Source organism: Cavia porcellus, unplaced genomic scaffold (assembly GCF_034190915.1).
Source record: "Cavia porcellus strain 051 isolate PalLab524CR breed Dunkin Hartley unplaced genomic scaffold, mCavPor4.1 scaffold_19, whole genome shotgun sequence".
Taxonomy (NCBI): domain Eukaryota; kingdom Metazoa; phylum Chordata; class Mammalia; order Rodentia; family Caviidae; genus Cavia; species Cavia porcellus.
In genome coordinates, this window is record NW_026947502.1 from 65,288,000 (window position 1) to 65,311,255 (window position 23,256).

Below are 23,256 nucleotides of genomic sequence, written 5' to 3' on the forward strand. Positions count from 1 at the left end.
AGTAAAAAAGAAACCTAAACTTGAGTCCAGGCTCTGCTGACCAGCTGTGCAACCAGAAAGGGAGGGAGGGAATCTCATGGCTTTTTCCAGTTTCATCTTATCTGTTAAACAAGACCAAGAGCACCTAGTCATGGAGTGCTCAAAGGTATAAATTAAATAAGAATAAGGATATGTTCAGAATGGTATCTGGAATATACACATAAAATTATGACAACAACAATACTAACAGTAACAGGAAATATTTATCTTCAAAACATTTCTAAACTTTACAGGCACTAACAGCATCTTTTGATCAGGTAATAGGAGCTGACAGGGCCATTGCATGATTCAGAGGGATCATATTCACAATCTTTTTTCAAAACTCCTCTTAGAATTCCAAAAATCCCGGAAAACTGACAATCTAGAAAATGGGATAGAAATGGCATTTGTTTACACTCCATGTTTTCAGAAAGATTTTTTAATGCATGCATTAACATTTTTAAACGAAAAAATATTTTTAAATCTTAAAATCAATTTTTATTGCTCACTTAAAATATCAACCAAAATTAGGGGGGATAGTATACATTTATCTTTACAAGCATTAAATATTTCTATTAGTATAAATAAGAACCTAAGGTCACTAACTTCACTGGTATTCTTTAATGCTTTTAAAATTTTTATACATTTGTTCATACATTGTTCATTGTTTTATACATTTTTAAACATTTGTTATACATTAGGATAAAAGAAAAATACTTTTTTTTTTTTTTAATCGGTACTGGGGATCGAACTCATGACCACCTGCAACCACCTGCTTGCAAGGCAGGTGCGTATGCCGCTGAGCTAAATCCCCAGCTCCAAGAAAAATACTTTTAAACGAGTTATTAGGAACAAAAAAATCTGAAAACAGAATTGGGGAAACAATTCCATTTATAGTAATAACAAATAGAGTAAAATATTTAGAAATAAATTTTTTTAAAAAGTACAGACCTGGCTGGGAATTTAGCTTAGTGGTTTAAGCACTTGCCTGCTAAGTGCAAGGTTGTGAGTTCAAGCCCCAGTACCAAAACAAAGTACAGACTTAATGAAAACTACAAAACATGGTTGAAAAAAAATTAAAAATAAAAACCCCTACCTTACACCATATTCAAAAATTAAAATGGATCAAACATCTAAAATGTATAGATTAAAAATATATAAACCAGTTGGGCATGGTGGTACATGCCTATAATTCCAGCACTTGGGAGGCTAAAGTAGGAGATCACTGTGAGTTCGAGGCCAACCTGGGCTGCACAATGAGTTCAAGACTAGACTGAACTGCACAGGCAGACCCTGTTTCAAAAAAACCCAAAACAAAACCAAATAACTAATCTATCTACCTATTTAAAGCAATGTATAAAGACAAAACTGTTAAGTGTGAAATGAAACTATAAAGAAGAAAGCATAGGAGTAAATCTTTCTAATCTTGGGTTAGGCAATAATTTCTTAGTTACAACATCAAAGTACAAGCAAATAAAGACAAAATACAGTAAACTGGATTTCGTCAAAATTTAACTTTTTTCAAGATAGGTATTGCTATATAGTTTGCATTGGCCTTGAACTCACTATGCAGCCCATAGTGGCCTTAAACTTGTGGCAATCTTCCTGCCACAGCCTCCTGTATGCTGGGATTACAGTCATGTATCATTATGCCCCACCATAAAATTTAAAATTTTCACAATCCAAATAACACCATCAAGAAAGTTGAAAAACAGAAAGAAACACAAAACCATACCCACAGAATGGGAAAACACATTTGTAAATCATATATTTGATCATGGATGTTCAATCTAGAATATATAAAAATATCAATAATAAAAAGATGACTATTTAAAAAATTGGCAAAGATTTTCCTTCAAAGATTATAGACAAATGGCTAATGAAGGGATACTCAACATCTTTAATCAGGGCAATAAAAATCAAAACCACAATACGATATCACTTCATATTCACTAGGATGGTAAAATAAAAAAAAAAAAATGAACAAAAGAGCTAGGAGTATAACTCACTGGTAGAGCACTCTTGCCCAGCATGAGTGAGGTCCTGAGTCCAATCTCCACCAGTATTACCAAACAAAACAAAACACACACACACACACACACACACACACACACACACACACACACACACTGGGAGGCTGACGCAAGAGGATTATGAACCCCCTAATTGGACAATTTAAGTGACTCAACAAGACCTTCTCTCAAAATAAAAAAAAGCTGGGGATTTTTATGTGTAAATGCCCTATTCAATCCCTAATACCACACACACACAAATGTTAAGGAGATAGAAAATTAGAACCTTTCTGTATTTCTAGAGGGATACAAAGTGGGAAAGTTGCTTTGGGAAGCAATTTGGCATTTCTTCAAAAATACTGGTAGAATTATGATATCATTCTGCAATTCCACATCTAAGTACATACCTGAAAACATTAAAATTTTAAAAGAATTCAGTATAAAAATCAAATACATTTTATTTTCTTAATAGCCAATAAGTGGAGGCAATGCAAATGTCCATGGATGGAAAAATGTATAAATATGGTCTGACCACATCATGATGTGATGCAGGTTGCAACACACTGAGAACGAGGACCAGCACCTCCTGTCATCACGACCCTTAACAGCCTCAGTCCAATGTCACTCACCTGAACCACTGGCACAGATGAGTCATCTCTGAGTTTCCTGACAGTCCCCAGGCTTGCTTCTGACACTACAGGCCTGGGTGATGCTTCAAATACACTGTCTTGACTCAGCTCAGCAGTCTGGCTGGCCTTCCTTGCTCTGCTCTTTCAAGTCTTACCCTAGGGGTGCTGTGAGGCAAACCCATTCTTCTCCTGTGGGCTCCAGGTCTGGCTTCACTCCCCAGAGGCTTTTCTTAGCCTCTTACCTGCCCAGAACTCCTTGGTTTGCTCTTACAACCTGTTCCCATCTTGTAGCACAGAGACTACAGTTGTCAACCATGTGTCTTCACTCCTATACTAGACTCTGAGCTTCAGAGCAGATTCCTTGCTTTTTTTTTTTTTTTTTTGTCTTTTTCCTTTTTATTGGTACTGAGGATCGAATTCACGACTGCCTGCTTGCAAGGTAGGCGCTTATGCCCCTAAGCTAAATCCCCAGCCCCAAGGTTCCTCACTTTGAGCTACAGTCTGCACTGCTTAGCTCTCCAGCATCATGGATGGAAGATTAGAAAAGCATGACAACCTGATCCCATCCTAACATTGGCACTCCCCTCTCAAAGCAGAGATCTCAATCACCCACATGTGCATATTACGCTCAGAAAGAAGCAGAGAATTGGCACCAAGCGTCTCCAGATGCCCTTCTTATACCAAATTACACCAGCTCCAGTTTGCAAACCCCCTAATGTTAGTTCTCTTCAGAATCTACCCAGTCAATGCAAAATATAAAGGACAGCCTTGTGGAGTGTCTCATCCTCCGTGAGGGTGGCAGCCAACAGGGCCACCACATCAGGCCGTGGGGGGAACTGACAGAGCCCCTGCCCTTGCAGCATTTCCCAGACAGCTGTGCAGGTCACCAGCATGGAGCCAGTATGAATACTGCAAGTGATTTATCATTTTAAAATACATAAGAACATATGAGGAAGAGATAACTTTACTAAGTTCTGATGCTTCCTGAAAGGAAGTGAATAGATAACATTGGAGCTAGAAAGCTACCAGACCCCTCTCTCTGCTTAATGGCATTCTGACACCACAGTGGAGTTTGAGACAGGCTCTCGTGTAGAAGACAATCCCAGTTCTGTATGTTGCAAACAACTCACCACCTGACCTCCCAGGTACCTGCCCACCCCTCCTCACATTGGACACTCCAGTCACAAAAGCTGCTAATGGCTGTGCCCATCTACTGGCTGCTACCTCTTCTGCCTGAGGCCACTCTTCTGAGCCTGAAGAGCAGCCCCAGCTCAGCCAACAACTGCTTTCCTTCCTCACTGGGTGTCCCTTCTCCAGAAGCTTGCTCAGGCTTGGTGACCTCTGGCTACACAGTGTTTAGGACTCCAAGACACTGCCACCATCACTGCCACAAGGTATGAACACTGACCACTCTTGTGTCCCAGCAGAGGCCTACCTCATCTGCTCCACCTTGAAGGCACCTGGGTAGCACACAGCAGGTGACAGAACAGACAGAGCAGAGCAAGAGTGGCTGGGGCAAACACACTGAGGCTCTGTCAAACTACATAAAAGCATTTTATCTAAGGCCTAACTTAGGCAGGAAGGCGCTGCCAGTACCAGAGCCATTTGTTATTCCTGCACATCTATGGAAAGGTCTCACATGAGGGTGTCTAGGATCCACAGTGTTTATTCCTTCCAGCTTTTAGCTGCTTCTATTATTTCTAGTTAGAAAAAGTAGGCGTGTTTATAGCATAGCTGAATTCTAAATACAAAATAAAAAGCCTAGACCACTCCAATAGAAAAGCAATTTATCTAGAGTTTTAGAAGCTGCCTCACCTTAACTAGTAACACAGGAATCTGATATATAAATAATGCGAGAACTGTGGTGAGGAAACATCCTGTGTAGGTTTCAGTATAATACTGATTTCTGGGAAGAACTTGCTGGCCACCACAAAGTTCCAGGGAATGGCAGAGGGGACTGTAAACTCGCAATGCCTACTTGGGGTAAACAACCCTGGTAGGTTCAGTTCAGGAAAGAAGTATCAGCTACCCTAACTGGTTAGTGTTGGGGCCTCGAGCAGCTTAAAGGCAAAGCAGAGAAGATGAAAAGAATGAGGCAAAAAAGGAAAATGACAAATGCCACCAGCCAGACAGGGCTCTAGTGCCTGGGTCCAGCCTCTGGGTGACAGCTGTCCCATCCACAACTGACTTCTGTCTACAATGCTTTCTACTATGCTAGGTGTTCGACTTGAGTTACACTGGCCTGCAAGAGGACAGATGTGCTGTTGGCTTGCTAGCATCTTAAAGTTGTTTTAAGTCTTAAACATACTTAACACTGAGAAAGTGACAGCATTCTCTGAAACCCAGTCACACTTTCTCCTCGAGGCACCCTGAATGGTAGGACAGATGTTCACCAGCAGGAGCTGGCTACATTAAATACTGGCACACCCACCCACAATGTAGAACACAGTGCAGCCACAGAAAAGAATGTGATGGAAAATGTGCTGATATGAATGACCTTCCAAAAGCAGTTGAAAAAGGCAAGGGTCAGAAAGATTTTGGAAAGGGTAAGGGAAAAGAATACATGCACAGGTTTGCCTGCATAGTTACAAAGTGTCTAGAAAGAGAGAGGAAAAGCTGGTCACAGCAGCGACCAGGGAACCAGGCTGGGGGAGAGAGGAGAAGAGGCTTTGCTGAGCACCCTTTGTACTTCACACCATGCAAATACATCATCTGTTCAAGAAGAAATAAAATGTAAAATTTTTAGGAAGCAAAAAATAAAGCAAATTGGGCTGGGGATTTAGCTCAGCGGCATAACCACCTGCCTTGCAGGCACACAGTTGTTGAGTTCGAACCCTGGTACCAAAAAAAAAAAAAAAAACCAAGGCAAATTTACTGAGAATCAGACAATTTATACTTCAGAAAGCAAGAGATGAGAGGCCTAATTAGCTGAAAGCAGCCACCATGAAGGAAATGATGGTCACTCCTGCAGCCTGTGTGGAGCATTAGGCACTCTCTAGCCCAAACCCACCCATCTTTTACTAAAGTTATAGGCACCATGCAATAAGATATCAAGAGTACAAGGACCTCTGTTGCCCTCAAGCCAGGTAGAGATAGGCATACCATCCTGGAAGTGGGGCAGAAAAAACCTGATTGGTTGAGGAGGGAAAGGAAGGGTTCCTATGAGGCAGCCTGAATCATGGTCAAAAGAGCTAAAGGACCACATGAGCACTGGTTTACTTTTTGGGAGGAGGCAGCCCAATGGCCACATAGCCCTGCTGCTGAGAGCAGAACAGGTTGGTGGAATGAGGTCTAGGAGGCACTGAGACAAAAGCACAGGAGTAAGGAGCCTGGGTGCCATCCTGGACTACAGGAGCTGGTTAGCATCTCTGGTCTCCACGAGTCCCTGGCCAGCCCCTCAGGGAGGGACATTCCAAAAATGTCTCCAAACACTGCCCAAACTTGAGGGAGGGATTGGTCAAAACTCTCCCTGGGTGAGACCTCAGCTCAGTGTACAACACTGGAGCAGCTACAGGGAAGGGGAGGGAAGAATTCATGGTTGAGTGGGGAGCCAGGATGCCAGGCTTCTGGAAGTCCCAAGCAGAGGGACAAGCCTAAACAGAAGAGAGTGCCGAGACTGAGAAGCACTGGTGGCCTGCGCAGATGTGGCTCCAGGGTCCCAGGTAAAGGGAAGTCTCCAGCAAAACCACCACCCACCTGAGGCCACTCAGGAAACAAAGTACAGGCTCATTCACTTTCTGGAGGACCGAGGCATTGCCTCCAATGTGCATTCATCTCTGCCCACATGAGAGCTGTACATTCTATCCTGCGTTGGCCAACGAAAGCTGAGCTGCCAGCCCACATGAAGGCTGAAGAAACACTGAATTTCTGCCATCCTCTTGCCATTGAAACAGTATGTCCCAAATAAGTAATAGTCATGGGTCTCAAAAACGTCACATGCAAGTAAAACATGAGCAGGAAGTAAGCCCCTGCTGCTGAAGCCACAGAAATGCTGCAGTACAACAACCTCCCCAGAGAAAAGCTGTCCAAAACCTAGATCTGGATTTCTTTCTCTTTAGTCCCTTCTACCAGCCGCTGCAGATCAGGACAGAACCTGCTCATACACACCTGCAGTGGTTCCCCATTAACTAGAAAATTAAAAATTGAAGTCTTCAACCTGAATTCAAAGACCTTCCCACTGCCACCCTCATTTCTCATTAATCCTTATACAAATTTAAAATCCCCACAAACCACATACAATCCATTTTCCTGCCTCTGTTCCCAAGCATGAAACACCTTCTATCTGTGCTACTCCAAATCCTCATCCTTTTGCTCATTCATATGTGGCTGAGGCGGGGGTAGCCCACAGACTCCTTCGTCCTTGAAGACTTCCCTCATCACTGTAGCCCCCGTAATCACTTTTCCTTCAAACTTCTAGAGCATACTTATTCGGTAAAGGGGCCAGAAAGTAAAGAGTTTAGGCTTGGCAAGCTACAAAGCCTGTCATAATTCTGCCACAGCAACCAAAGACAAGACAAAAATGAACAAATGTGGCTGTGTTCTAAGATAGCTTTATTGACAAAACAGGCTGGGAGGTCTGCATGTACTTACTGCCCCGTAATATAAACTAGCATGGCCTTTAATCACAGAAAGGCTCCTATCTTCAGTGGACTTTTTCCAAGATCCACATTTCTGTGACATTGTAATACCAGCAAATAACTGAGTAGAAATTAGCTGTTTAATTTTAAAAGTACTAAACAGTATTTGGTAAACAAGTTATAGAGCCTTAAAATATATTCTAATGAAAAATAGCGTGATTTTTTGCCACAGAATTCCAGGAACTTTAAAAAATAAAGTAGGGAAAAGCTGTACCAAATGTTGAGGGGGAAAGACTTCCACCCAGCAAAGCAAACAAGGGCTGCCAAGCTCTCTTCAGAACACGTGCCGTCAAAGACCAGCATGAATTTCACTTTAAGATTACAAATGCCAGGGAGCATTCTGTATCATCAAATTTTAGATAATGGCAATAAAGTTCTCTTCTATCAGTGTCACATTTTAGGGGCTGACAGGATGGCAGACACTGCTAACCCATTCAAGCTTAGGAAGACATGCCCAGGAAAATTCCAGCCCTACGGGCCTGGGGTTCTAAGTAGAGCAGAAGTAGACATGGAGCAGTGTGGCAGGGCAGGTGAGGAGAGTATCCAACCAAGCTAGATAGTAGCCAGATGACCAAACACAGTCAGACTTGAACACAAGGCACAGGGAAGTCAACTTATACAAATTTGGGTACAATTCAAAGGGGCCAATGACAGACACAACAAGGTGGGCACAGGCGGCTCAGAGGTGGCCAACACCTGAGGGTAAAGAATCCACATGGGGAGGCAAGAACAGAACAATGGGCAAAGGGACCAATGTCCAGTGGCCAGTCTAGTCCAGCTCTACATGCAGCAGCTGTACACCCAGTCTGCTCTATTGAGCAAAGACTGTGGTTTCCTTATGCAATACCAATAAAGCCAACTGTAAGAGAAAACATGTAAGATCCAGCACAGAAAAGGGTTTTGCTAGTAAAAATAGCTATATCATATAGGAAGATAATTCATGGACTTTTCCAATAAACCAAGAAGAAACTTAAAAGGAGGCTGCACTGGCTGAATAGTGCTGAATCTCCATGTAGCGTACAACTCCTAATCCACTCTAGCACACATGCGGAAAAGAGGCAGGACAATTTATTCTTTTCTTTTTTTGACACAGGGTCTGGACATACAGTTCAGGCTGGCCTTGAGCTCACTTTGTAACCCAGGCTGATCTCGAATTTGCAATAAATCTTCCTGCCTCAGCCTCCCAAGGGCTGGGATTACAAGTGTGCACCACCACACCCGGCTAAAACAGGCATTTAAAAATCTTTGTTGCCACTTTAAAAAAATATTAAACATTCTTGCCCTCAATGTCACAAATTTCAAAAGGTTCTACTTAAAATGGGAATTACCTCCTAATTTTTGTATCATACAGTATAAAGGAGATGAAAAATTAAAGAGACAGAACTCAGAACCTTCACACTGAGCTAATCCTCAGCTGTGTGTGTGTGTGTGTGTGTGTGTGTGTGTGTGTGTGTGTGTGTGTGGTTTTTTTGTCTCAACAAGGTCTTACTTTACAATAAGTTGCCCAGACTGGCTCAAAGTTGCAATCCTCCTGCCTCAGCCTCCTATTCTACAGTACTAGGACTAAGTTCTCATTTCCTGTTCCTTATGTCACCTAAACTTAAAATTTAACAAGTCATCTTTCCTGTTACAAAATAACAATGAAATATAATGGCTTTGGAGGTTTGACTCAAATGGAGGGCATCACCCAGAAACCACTTGCATCTTATTTCAACCCCTACCTAAAGACTGTAAGAACATACTATGGTATTCTAGAATGGTTTGTCAGATGCTTTCCTTCCTCCAAAATGTTTTTAAAAGCAGTTCTATATGATTATTTAAAAATCTTTGTTGAGATTTGTATGAGATTTGTTCTTCTTTTAAATCTATTTCTTATAATACAGTCTCAGCTTGCTTGTGTACGAAGCAAGAGCCACAAAAGTGTTGGTCAAATGAAAAGCCCATGACCCATCATATACATCCACAGCATCCAATCCAACCCACAGCTAAGCCTGTAACACCCACAGCAACCCACAGCTAACCCTACATCACCCAGGTCAACCCACCGCTAACCCCACAACACCCAGACCAACCCACAACTAATCCCACAGTACCCAGGCCAATCCACAGCTAACACCACAATACTCAAGCCAACCCACTGCTAACCGTGCCAGGCCAGAATCTTGGCAGTATGAAAAATTCCTTACTTTTAAAAACACTCACAATATGCTAGGCACAACGTGTTTTACAAGTCTTTAGTTCACTGAGTCCTCACAACAACCTTATTGGGCCAATATGTTAGTGAACCCATTTTACAGACAAGGAACCAAAGGCAAAGAGACCTTGCTAAGACCACAAAGCTAGTAAAGAACGAGTCACGACTCAAAGGCCGTCAGCCTGGCTCCAGAACTTGCTCCCTTATCCACAGTGTTCCTCCGGCCTACCTTCTCCATTCTCTCCCTTCTCCACTCCCTCGGCACGCAAGGCCCCCTGTCCCACTCTAGGATGGCGGTCACACTTCATACCTCTCCGCCCCTTGAGTATGAAAGGTGAGCCGCGCTGGAAACCACCTGCTGTTTACAGCTGGTACCCAGGACGCAGTGCTCAATTCCCCTCCCTAGTCCCAAAGACAAATGTCCGTATTGTCTGCATCGGGGGAGGAACTGAAGCCTTGCAACTGTAGGTTTTTCTGCAGAGGTCACTGAAGGCTCGGCCAAACCCGCGCACACTGAAGGGGGAGGGGGTCCAGCCGCATTTTTGCCGCTGAAGCTGCGCAGCGGCCACAGCAGCTGCGCCGAGCAGCAGAACAGAACACACCCACAGCTGCCGCGCCCGAGACAGTCGCACGCTTTAAAATACACACACCGGGATGTGGCGCACAGCCCGGTCACCCGGAGGCCCCCCGGAGGGGTTTGGGGGGCCAGCAGAGCCTGCCGCAAAAGCCGGGGAGCCTCCTGCAGGCAGCCATACCAGGGCCTGGAGACGCCCACGACCCCGTGGCCGGTGCACAAAGCCCGCCTCGGGACGCCCAGAGGACCCCACTTGTCCCCAGTGCTGCCGCACCCGGGATAGGACGGCGCTCTGCGCAGGAAGGGCACAGTTACACCTGTCCTCAGGCGTGCACAGGCGTTCACACCTGTCCTCGGGCAGGCACACGAGGGCTCACACCTGTCCCCGGACAGGGGCACCCACACACCTGTCCTTGGGCGGGCACACCCGCGCTCACAGTTGTCCTCGGGCGGGCACGCGCGCGTCCACACCGGTCCTCATGCAGGGGCACTCACGCACACCTGTCCTCAGGCTGGGCACTCACACACCCAAGCTCAGGCCAGGCACAAACGATTACAGCCGTCCTCGCGCTGTACATTTGCACACTCACACAGCTATACTTGGACAAGGTCTCACATGCACTCACGCCCACCCACAGGCCAGGCACACTCAGGCCCTCACATTGCGACGTCCGCCCTCTGGCCGGGCACACTCACACGGGCACCCACCCTCGGCCAGGTACACGCACGACAGCTCATACCACCCTCCCGCCTCCGCGGTCTCCGCGGGCCCGGGCTTCTCGCCTGGCCAGGGCGGGGGCCTCTGCGGGGTCGGGCGGGCCGCGGGCCCGCAGCGCGGCCTCTCCGCCATCTTCCCAACCCAAGCCGCCGCTGCCGCCGCCGCTGGCGCTCTCACCCTCATCCCGCGCCGCAGCAGCCCCTCATCCCGGCCCAGCCGCGCCCAAGCTGCCCGCAGCTCCCTGGCCGCCGCTGGCTGTGCAGCCCGCGGCTCGCGTCCTCCACCGCCGCCACCGGCCCTGTGCGCTGCGGCCGCGCGTCCCCCGTCACCAAGCGCAACCCCCCGCCTCCGGCTCCGCCCCCGCGCCACCGAAGCCGTCGCCAGGGGGCGCTAGCACCCGGCCTCAGTGCGTCTGCGCCCCCGCGAGCGGCATGCCGGGAACCGGGAGTGCTCCCCCAACCCCTAGCCCACTTTCACCCGGCGGTGCGTGGAGTGGCGCCAATCCTACTAATGCACTCCTCAACTTAATTACTACTCAGTGCTAGGCATCTTTCTACTTCTGTGTGGTGCGTGAAGTCGCAGTAGTGTCCTGGTTTGCATGTGGTGTCATTTGTCCTATTCACAGCATGCTGGGCTTCCTGCATCTGAGATACCTGGAAAGATGTAGTCTGTCTCCCTCCGTCGCTGAATACATCCTCATCCCTTGTTTTTTTCAGTTTTGAAACAGTATCTCGCTAAATTCCCTAAGCTGACCTCCAATTTGCGATCCTGCAGCCTCCCGCCTCCCGAATAGTTGGGGTTACAAAAGGCGGGCACCATCACGTCATTTTCTTTTTGTCTTTTTTCCTGGTAACTCAGCTCCAGCCTTACTTATGCTTACTTTCTCTACATTCATTTCTAAAAGTTACACTTACCTGCATTTCCAGTGAAACAGACAGAAGGGCCCAAGCCCTCCAAGACAGCACAGCTGGGTCAGTGCCAGACTCACCAAGCCCTGCATGCCTCTTGCCCTGTGGTCCCTATGGGACTCATATTTTGCTTTTCTCCTCTAAGTCGTTTCACACTGCCCCATTATATGCATGGAAAAGTGCTCCTGTTTTGTGTCCCTGTTTCGGCATTGTATCGTCTGAGGAAACCCAGCCTGGATGAGTCCCACAGTTCTCCTTGGACACGAGAAATCACCAGCCAGACCCAAAGGCTTTCATTTGAACACTTAACCAAAATAAAATGAGCCCTTCACACTCCCAAGCAGCCTGTCCTTTTCTGCATTAGGGTATGTCTCCCACTTTCTGAAAGGCCTACGATGTTACTTCTCAGGCCCCTCAACAGAAAATCAAAACTAAAACAATTTTTTCCCTACTGTGGGTGAACCCAGGGCCTTTGCACTAAGCTACATCACCAGTGCCTCCGCCCCTTTTTTTTTGAATGGGGTCTCAGTTGGGTGAGAGGGGGAGGGTAGTTCTCCATTGTTGGTGTTAGCATAGACTACTGCAACCACTATGGAAATTAGTACGGGTATTTTTTAAAAAACTAAAATTAGAAGTTCCATTTAACCCAGCTATTCCCCTTCTAGCATTTTCCCCAAGAGCTAAATATTGGTTTTAGATGTGTACCCATGTTTATAGCAATTCATAATAGCTAAATCTTGTAAACACTTTATATATCCATCAGCAGATGAATAAAGAAACATGGTATTATATACAATGAAGTACTATTCTGCCATAGAGAAATAAATTTGAGTCATTTATAGGAAAATGGGTGCACCTTGAGACAATAATGTGAAATGAACTAGACACACAAGCTTAAATTCACATGGTCTCTCTCTTATGAGAAACCCAACATATAAATAAACTGTAAAATAAAAGACAAAGACAAAAGGAGAAAAAATTATTGTAATGTATTGTCAAAAAATGTGACATGATTTAGAATAATTGTTTCATGTGTGTTATATATTTTTGCCTTATTAGTCTAGTTGTTAGTCTGTGTTTTTAGCCAGGTGTGGTGGTGCATATCCGTGGTCCCAGCACTTGGGAGACAGGCAGGATTACCGTGAGTTCTAGGTCAGCCTACACTACATACTGAGGCCCTGCCTCTAAACTTAAATCAAATCTCTATTTTTAATTATTTTGATAAAGACAAAAATAAATCTGATCCTGGAAAAAGAAAAGTAAAGGGCCAAGAGTTTAGCTCAGTGTGCCTGCCAGGCAAACACAAGGTCATGAGTTCAGTTCCCAGTACCAAAAAAAAAGGAGGGTGGGTAGGGTGGATTGAGAAGTGTTATGTACATGTATCAATTCTCCACAATGAATGTCACCAGCATGTACTGCAAACATGTATAAATACAAAAATTTTTTTTTGTCTTTTTCATTTTTATCGGTACCGGGGATTGAACTCATGACCGCCTGCTTGCAAGGCAGGTGCTTATGCCACTGAGCTAAATCCCCAGTGCCACTAATACAAATTTTTTTAAAGTATTTAAAAGTAAAAGGAAAACACAGTCTAAGTTGTCAAGAATAGGCTTAAACTTGTGATCCTCCTGCCTCAGCCTTAGGTGTGTACCACCAGGCCTAACTGAAACCAAAACTAATATCAGCCAAACTACAGACTCACTTACATCTGCCCCCAGACTTCCACCTTTCCCTCTGGAAACCACGCAGGTGGTGTTTCCCTCATCCTAGGAAATTTGAGTAATTTCAAAGACCATACAAACACTCTCTGGTGTTGATAACAGCAAAAGGCTTCTTTAACTTCAGCCTCCCCTTCCTACCCCAAATGTCATTTGCCCCAGAGGCTGTGTTTCTCAGAATTCTTGCCTACACCTCATCATCATCTTTCTTTTTTTTTAACTACCATTTTCTCTTTATCCATTGATTCTATGGCAACAGTCATTTAACTCACTTGTTGAATCTAGTGCATTCTTTTTCTGTTGTCATCTTTTTGTTGTTATTGTTTTGTTTGAGACGTGGTCTTGCTATGTCATTTAGGCTGGCCTCAAATTCACAGTAACCCTTATACCTCACCCTAGAGGGATTGTTACATATGCAACCAAAACTGGTTTATGTTGTCATCTGTGGCCCTGTTGAGAATGTCCAAACTTTGCCCTTGAGTTGCAGTGTACAAGGGACACTGTGTGATCATATCTAGGACTCTGAGAGATGGTCTTGTGGGTCATCTACATGCAATACAACAGGACAGAAGTCTGGGCCAAGGATAATGGGTGTCCACCACATCCGCACATCCTAGAAAAGCACCATACACAGCCTATGGGGAGTGGGCATGATTCCCCTTACTCTTCATCTGTCCTGTGTCCCGACAGGAGCTAAAATGAAGCAATCCAGCTGGATCACAGTGGAAACACCGTGAAACCAGAAAGGGCATTACTTTCCCATTTCCAAACTCCTTTCTCAGTGCCCACCAAACTGGTGAGAGCATTATATAATGGAAAAATAAAGTGCACGAAAAAATATATTAGGAAAATATAAGCTAAAATAAAAGGTAGCAATCTTCTTTTTAAGGCAGCAATCTTAATATCAGAAAAATTAAACTATAACACATAAAGAGAACTGGTATATGCAAAACATTATTATATGCATTCACAATATATCTCAAGCAGAAAATACATGCATGGAAAATTTGTAAAAATTGGCCATGATAGTATCTAAGACTCAATAAGTCCAAGAAATCAATGACATTCAGATTATAATTCCCTGTCAAATGGAATATTTTTTTTGAGACGGTGTCTCATTTTATAGTTCAGGGTAGCCTTCATCTCACGTGTAATTCAGGCTAACCTCAAACTCATGGCAATCCTCCTGGTGCAGCCTCCTGTATGCTGGGAAAACAGGTGTCTGCCACCATGCCCAGTAAAATGGAATAAATTTTGAAAGGGATCATGAAGATGCAGGCTATATATTATAAAACAACTCCCACTCCAACAAACTACTACATAATCTTTTTTTTTTTTTTTTTTTGTCTTTTTTGTTTTTATCGGTACCAGGGATTGAACTCACGACTGCCTGCTTGCAAGGCAGGCACTTATGCCGCTGAGCTAAACCTCCAGCCCCTACATAATCTTTCAGTTAAAGTGGAAATAAAGAAAAATTTTAATAGTTAGGGCTAGGAGTATAGCTCAGTGGTAAAGTGTATGCTTAGCTTATGTGAAATCCTGGATTCAATTTTCGGCACCAAAAAATGAAAATAATTATTTGGGCAATAAAAATACTGAACAATAAAATACTAAATAATAAAAATACTAAACAAAAATATTTGGGAAACAGAGTTAAAGATTAAACAGAGTTAAACATTAAAATAGCTTTATTAGAAAATAGAAACAATTTGAAATTTTGACTTGTGTTCAACTCTGTAACTTGGAAAAGAAGAAACAGAGCAATACCAAATAAATAAGAAGAAAATAACTTTTACAGTCTGTTTATTTATTTATTTATTTTTGGTCTTTTTTGTTTTTATCGGTACCAGGGATCGAACTCACGACTGCCTGCTTTCAAGGCAGGCACTTATGCCGCTGAGCTAAACCCCCAGCCCCTACAGTCTGTTTAAAAATGGCAGAAATCAGTAAAATAAAGGGCAATAATAACAAAATATAGAATATCAGCAAACTCAAAACCAGAAATGTCAAGAAGGCAGTTGATGAGATCAGTTTGTTGAGATATAGCTAATTCTCAACAATTCTTGGAACCTCACTGTCTTTAATATTTTCTGGTTCTTCCTGATTTTCCCAGTTTCTCCAGGTTAAGTAGCCAGGGACTCTGCCTTGATCTTACTTCCTCTTTAACCATACTTGATTTGCCTCATAAAACATTCATTCCAGGCATGATAGCACACACTTTTAATTCCAGCTATTGGGGCAGCTGGGCAATTTAGCAGACCTCGTCTCCAAAATAAAATAGAAAGAGGTTGAGAATGTAGCTCAGTGGCAAGGGGCTTGCCTAACATGTACCAGGCCCTGGATTAAATCTCTGACACTAGAAAAAACATTCAAGATGGGAGTGATGGCACACATCTGTAGCCCCAGCACTTGGTAGGCCACAGCAAGAGGATCATCAGGAGTTCAAGGCCATCTGAACTACATAGTAAGACCTGTTTCAAAAAAATCAAAGAACTCAGAATCACAGCAATACATAGAAACCAATGGGGAAAGACTGATTATTGAATATTAATATATTCTTTGTGGGGAAGCTATACGTAGAAAATTAACCTGTACCCACATCTTATAAGTGGGTACAGGTTATACATAACCTGTATATATATAACCCACAAATTTCCAATGTATCACAGACATAAATGTGACAAAACTCAAACACCAACAGAAGAAAATGTAAGAGAATACCTTGGGAGAATAAAAACTTCTTAAATCTATGGGCCAAAATATTAGCTAACTTGTGTGTGTGTGTGTGTGTGTGTGTGTGTGTGTGTGTGTGTGTGTGTGTTTGAGAGAAGATCTCACTGTGTAATTTAGGCTGACTTTGAACTCACTATGTAGCCCAGGCTAACCTCAAACTCAAGGTGATCCTCTTGCCTCCTGAGTGCTGGTATTATAGGCATGAGCTACTACACTCAGCTACTACACTATAGTTTGCTTATTTTAATGTCATCAGAAAGTTAATACATTAGATGGTAGACTGGAAGATACTTGCAATATAAGCCTGAAAAGTGACTGAGCCTAACATATATGAGAACTCTTGCATTCAAGGAGAAAAAAAAAGAAAGTAACTTCAATAGAAAAGCAAGCAAAAAATATGGAGAAAATTCACAAAATGTGAAGGCCTGGACATACTGGAGATCATCAAACTTACTTGGAATCCATGAAATAGAAACTGAACCCAGCACTTGGGAGCCTGAGGCAGGAGGATCGCCACAAGTTCGAAGCCAGCCTGGGGCACACTGTGAGTTCAAGGCCAGCCCAAATCACATGACAAGATCCTGTCTCCAAGAACTAAAATTTAAAAAGTAAGATAGAAAGAAAACAAAAAAAGAGGAAAAAATTGAAGCAACTTTAATGTACCTGAGTACACAGGTGATTGGCAAAATAATAAGAAAACTGTATAACTAAGTATTGGTAAAGTTCTGGCAGATAGAGAATCCTCCAATACCACTCATGGGAATGTGTATCAATTCAGGCACCTTGAGAAATGGCCTAGTGGCAGACAGTGGAACTAAACACACAGAGATGTCCTATGGACCAGCAAGCTGTTTGGGATATATAACACGGGGGCGCGGGGGATTTCACAGTTTTTTAGACTGTGTAAGAAGATATTCAGCCATTGGTAGTCCCAGCACTCTGGGAGACCTCAGACAAGAAGACCGTAAGTTTGAGCCCAGTCTGAGCAATTTACTGAGTTGGCAAGACCCTCAAAATAAATAAATTTTAAAAGATGGTGGGGGATGTAGAAGCAGTGGAGACTGGGGGACAACCTGAGTGGTCATCTTCGGGGGCAATAAAAGATAAATAAAATGCAGGGGATACAATCTTAAGTACATATTATGGAGCGGTTAGAGACAAAGAATTAGATGTACATAGACCAGGAGGAAATCCTAAACAGAATTGCATAACAAAGCAAATGAAATGAGCTGTGGTAGTGCACACCTGAAATCCCAGTTACTCAGGAGGCTAAACAAGAGTGTCACAGGTTTGAGGCCAGCCTGGGTAACTTAGTAAGACCTCGTCTGAAAATAAAATGAGTGGGGATTTAGCTCAGCTCTCCCCGAGTTCAACCCCTACTGTTGGAAAAACAAATAAACCAGAGAGAGAGACAGACAGACAGAGAGACAGAGAGAGAATGAAAGGAATGAAGGTAGGAAGAAAGGATAAAATGAGCTTTATATTACTCTATGTGCTACATTTTAGATCTTAAGTGTTCTCCAAAGACCCCTGTGGCAAAGTCCTGGTCCCAGTGGTGGCACTGCTGGGAGGTCTGAAGTCTAGTGGGAGGTGGGAGGTCTTCATGTCATTGGGACCATGCCCTTGAAGAAACTGTGGGACTTTGGTCCCTGTCTCTTTCTTTGAACTCCTGGCCACAAGGTAAACAGTTTTCTTCTCCTATGTGCTCCCACCATGATGTGCAGCTACAGACTCAAAAGTCATGGGTAGAAACTTGTAAAACTGTGAACCAAAATAAACCCTTCCTCTGTATAAGTTTATTACCTCAGGTGTTCATTGTAGTAACAAAAATCTGGCCAGCATACTACACAAGTTAAAACCACATTCACCAAACAATAGCCTGCATTTCACCCTCGCCTGGTGCCATGGACCTGCAGTGCCAGCTACAGTATGTGGGAGGCTGAGATGAGAGGATTACTTGAGCCCAGAAGTTCAAGTCCCTGTCAGAAAGAAAGATAGAGAAAGGAAGGAAGAGAAAGAAAGGAAAGGAAAGAAGGAAGAAAGAAAAAGGAGAGGAGAAAGAGAGGAAAAGACAAAAAGAACAGTATGAATTTTGCAAAAACTGCAAAGGGGATATAGTTCGATGGCATAAGCACCTGCCTGGCAAGCACAAGGTCATGAGTTTGATCCTTGGAACAAAAGACAGGTCTACTGGGCTGGGGACATAGCTCAGCGGCATAAGTACCTGCCTCAAAAGTGCATGGTCATGAGTTCAATCCCTGGTACTAGTAAAAAAAAAAAAAAAAAGACAGGCCTACTAAGGCCGTATATAAAGCATATTAATGTGGACATGCAGGGAATAGAAAGGAACAGAAGTGGAATCAGTGATACTTTGAAAAAGAGAAGGCTCTACCATGCGTGGATGGCGACCTGCTAATGTCCTGCTGCCTGGCTACCCAGTGAGCACACTCCAGCCAGAGTAACAGTGTCCATCTGTGCATTCAGACAGCTCTCCTAACCTTTTACTGCTCCTGGCTACTCAAACCCAGCCTGGATCCCTCAAAATGGAGCCATGAAGAAACAGGACCACTAGGGTGGCAGAAGGCTGGGTTATAGATACAAACTTGGATGTGCTGATGGTCAGACTTGTAGAAGAGGTCCTGATACTATTGGGTATCTTAAGGTCTGGATTTTGAAAAGGAAGAGAGCATCCTGGAATGTGAGGATGGGTGATAGAGTGGCTGGTGGTAAAGACTATTAGGGAGCTGCACACAGCTGCAATCCCAACTCTCAGGAAGACTGTTGTGAATTCAAGGGCAGCCTGCACTATATAGTGTCTCAAAAAACAAAAACAAGCACATGAAAGGAAGAAAGGTAAAAGAAAGAAAGACAGACAGACAGACAGAAAGAAAAGGAAGAAAGGAAAGAAAGGAAGAAAGAAAGAAAGAAAGAAGAAAGAAAGAAAGAAAGAAAGAAGAAAGAAAGAAAGAAAGAAAGAAAGAAAGAAAGAAAGAAAGAAAGAAAGAAAGAAAGAAGAAAGAAAGAAAGAAAAGAAGGAAGGAAGGAAGGACAGGGACAGACAGTCTGGCCTATTAAGGGCCTATGGGTTGATTCTGCAATTTCATGGCATAAGGCCACCTCACTGTTGCGAACAAATATTGGGGTCCGTGAGGACAGACAACTAAACAGCAAGGCAGAATAAAGAACTTAACTTCTCTGAAGGATCAGTAGATATTCTGGGAGATTTCATTTCTATGTAGCTAAGATTAAAGACAGTCTTCACAGCAGGATCCAAAATAGCCAGCCAGGGCCTTGACACCGGTTCAAAAACATAGCTGTTTCCTGGGCACTGAGAATTTACAAAGAGAATACCACCCTTTGAGGTTGGACCTGGTAAAGCTAATGGTAAGAGGAGCACTATTCATTGGCCATCTGCTGTGGGCACATGCCCACAAGTACCAGGCAGGAACTGACCCACCATTTCACAGGTAACAACAATGACACTGACGGGGTAGTCAAATTATCTGTGACTCCATGACAAGTGGGTTTAGAACTGTCTGCCTGCTCCAAAACCCATTCTTACAATGGATGCTTAGTCCATTTTCTGTTTTGTTTTGGCTTTTGGACTTTTTAAGACAAGGTCTTCCTTTCAATGTAGTGCAGGCTGGCCTTGAGCTCACCTGATAGCCCAGGCTGGTCTCAAGCTTGCAATGATCCTCCTTCCTCAGCTTCCCAGTGCTGGGATTACAGACATTTACTACCATGCCCGGCCATTTTCTGTTAACAATACTACAGATTTGGTGAGTTGTGCAAAAAAATTTTATATTGGTTCATAGTTCCAAAGATGCAAGATCAAGGGGCTATATTTAATGATGGCCTTTTTTATTGGCAGCTTCCTGAGGGAGTACAAGGTATTATAGGCCAAAGATAAGGGTGTGTGTATGTGTGTCTTCTGGTTTCTGTCCCTCTTCTTATAAAGTCACCAGAACTCAATCACAGATGTCCACCCTAATGACCCTAACCACCCTTTAAAACCTCACCTCTAAACATGGTGAGATTAGATTTCCACTACTTTGATATCTCACAATAGGGACTAAACTCCAACATGAGTTTTGAGGGGACAAATCATTGCAGATGAGGCTAACCGTCTGTGAAGACAGAACATGAGGCTGTCTGTAAATGTAGGACTGAATAGTCTGGCATCACTGTGAGTCTCCATGCTTGAAAGATAAAGCAGCCACCCTGGGGACAGACCCTAAATGGCAGTCTTGCTTTTCCTGTGCATCTCATATCCCTATCTGCTTCTCTCTGGGTCTAAATTTTGGCCACTTCCTAGATCCCTGGCTTCCCCTAAGACTCTTTGTTCCCAATCCACAACACACAGACACAGAGAACAGCCACCCATGGGCAAGATATTGCTGGGACAGTTTGTTCAAAGAAGCAGCTGACGATGGTAGTCCCCAGAGTTCTGCCTTTTGTCCACAACACACCAAAGCTTTTCTTGTATGTTACACCCATATGAATGATCTCACTGTAAAAAAGATATGAGTTCCAACAAATGGTTCCTTGGCATTTATCATATCTACCAGGTCTTCTCATTATGTAACATACTGATACTGCATAAAAAGCTAGAGAAAAAGATCCTTCTGAATTCTTTGCATTCTTAGATGCTTTTCTTGTACAAACAGAAGAATTCCTCTTGAGATAGTGATAGTGTGATCAGCTCATGCCAAAAGACTGGTACATTCACCTAAGTGGTATGCACTCTCCATATTGGAGGTAACTTGATGTTTTATAAGGGTTGAACTCTGGCTGAAGCACTTCCCGTGACACTCATGAGGCTTCTCTCCTGAATGTGTTCTGTAGTGGTGAATCTATTGTGACATCTGAATAGAGCCTTTCCCACACATGGTGCACACACAGGGCCTCTCTCCAGTATGTATTCTTTGATGATCAACCATGTGTGATGTTTGAGCAAAGTCTTTTCTACATTTCACACATTTGTAGGGCTTCTCCTCAGAATTCACTCTGTGAATCTTAGCTAGAGTAATGGTTGACTGAAGCTTTTCCCACATTCCCTGCATGCAAAGGGTTTTTCTCTTGTATGAATTCTCTGATGATTAATGAGATTTACTTCTTGACTAAAGACTTTTCCACACATTACATTTGTAGGGCTTCTCTTTAGTATGTATCATCTGATGTTTAATAAGGTTTGAATTCTCACTGAGGGTTTCCCACATGCAGTATATCTGTAGTTTTTCTTCAGTGTCAATTCTCTGATATTTCTCAAGCTTTGATGCCTCTTGAAAGCACAAATGCCACATTCATTACACATAGGGTTTCTCTCTACCAGACTGAGTTATGATTGAATGTTTCCCTACACAACAGGTCTTTTCTTGAGTTTCTTTTCTTTTCTTTCTTTCTTTGTTTTGTTTTGTCTTTGAGATCAGGTCTTGCTATGAAGTTCTGGCTGACCTTGAACTAACTATATAGCTCAGGCTGGTCTGAAGCTCACAACCAACCTCCTGCCTCAACCTCCTGAGTGCTGGGACTACAAGGGTGCACCACCCATGCCCAGCCAGTTGAGTTTTCTGATGTTAAGTAAGGTGTTAATTTTTGTTGAAAGATTTTCCACACACATGACATCCATCCAAAGAGTCTGATCCACCAGGACATGCCTCCTGTCTACTCTGGACTAGCTTCCACAAAAAGCCTTGGCCATGTATCCTCCATCTAGTGGCTCTCTGTCCTGTCCTGTTGCTCTGACAAGCAGGAGACTTGTGCCCAGAGACAAACTTTTCTCTAATTTGGGACATTCTTTGTCTTTCTCTACTGTACTGGCTTTCAGCAGAGAGCTGGTCACTTGTCCTAAGCCTCTCTTTTGGGAAAAGAACTTCCTCCTGCCCTTTATTGTAACTTTGTCCCCATGAATGTTGTGCCACTGTCTCAGTCCCACAAGTCACTTGAGACTCAGACTCCTCTGGATTACCTCTTAGGAAAACTTTCTGGGTTACTCCTTGTAATTCTTTTTCAAAACATTTTTTGCTTTGGAGTTAAATGTTCGCATTTTGTCTTCACCTGAGAATCTGAAACAAAGAAGGGAAAGTAAAGACTTCTCTGTGAAAGAAAAAAGGTAGTCAACCCCACTTGTCTACAGAGGTTATCTTGTAAGACTGCCCAGGATGCCTGAAACTGAGAATACTACTGAACTCCACAACTATGCTTTTTCATCTCAGCTTTTCACGTGAAGGAAGTAGCTTCTTTTGGGTCATGTAAATTGCTGGTGTCACTACCTTCATGATTTGGGGCCTGTAGTAAGCAAAATAAGGGTTACTTGAATATAAACACTAAGATACTGTGACACTCTGATTCCTACTAAGTGGTTAACTAGCAGGTAGTATAGGCAGAGTGGATACTATGTACAAAGGGCTGATGCACATTCCAGTGGGAATGGTGAAGGACAGTGAGTATTCAGAATGTTATGTCACTTAAAACTTGTTAATTATTTTGCAATTTCCTGTTGGAGTTTTTAGACTGGTGGACTGTGAAACAGAGGAAAGTGAAGCCATGGATGATAGCGTCATTGTAGTCACTCTTTATGACTGAACCAAAGCAATTCTGTACAGCTCCTATGTCTAAGCCTGAGAGTACAGCTTGATATTCCCTTTGGTTAATGACTTTATTAGTTTTTTTTTTGTTTTGTTTTGTTTGTTTTTTTTGAGACAAGGTCTCACTATGCAGTGCAGGCTGGCCTTGAGCTCACTTTGTAGCCCAGGCTGGTCTCGAACTCGCAATGAGCCTCCCATCTCAGCCTCCCAAGTGCTGGGATTACAAGGCGTAAGCCACCACGCCCGGCTTGACTTTATTAGTTTTGTCTTGTATTGAGGTGGGGTGTGTGTACTCACTTCTCTTTGACTGGACTATGAGATACTGAGGGACAGGTGTTTTCACACTTGTCAATGCAGTGTCTGGATGGCTCTGCACACAAAGCAGGCACTAACAGCTGGGGAAACATAGGGACACACGGTAACGGTGTCCACTTACAAAATGCTCTTGGCACTGAGGATTGGGTAAGGAATGAAGTCTCTGCCCCTGATCTTCTAAGAAGACTAAAAATAGTATATCAAAGTCAGAAC

At 43.5% G+C, this 23,256-nt stretch overlaps 1 protein-coding gene across 10 annotated transcripts in view; it reads right to left on the reverse strand.

Annotated features, from left to right (window-relative positions):
* Arhgap39 (Rho GTPase activating protein 39) overlaps positions 1–23,256 on the reverse strand; it is a 160,662-nt gene that overhangs the window by 77,322 nt on the left and 60,084 nt on the right. For 8 of the 10 annotated variants that reach the window (XM_003463699.5, XM_063231289.1, XM_063231288.1 and 5 more), the window contains one exon: positions 22,110–22,206. The gene's annotated coding sequence lies outside the window, so the exon portion shown is untranslated. Of the gene's footprint in view, positions 1–10,959; positions 11,122–22,109; positions 22,207–23,256 lie in introns of those variants that run through there. The other 2 variants (XM_063231290.1, XM_063231284.1) reach the window with 1 other exon arrangement.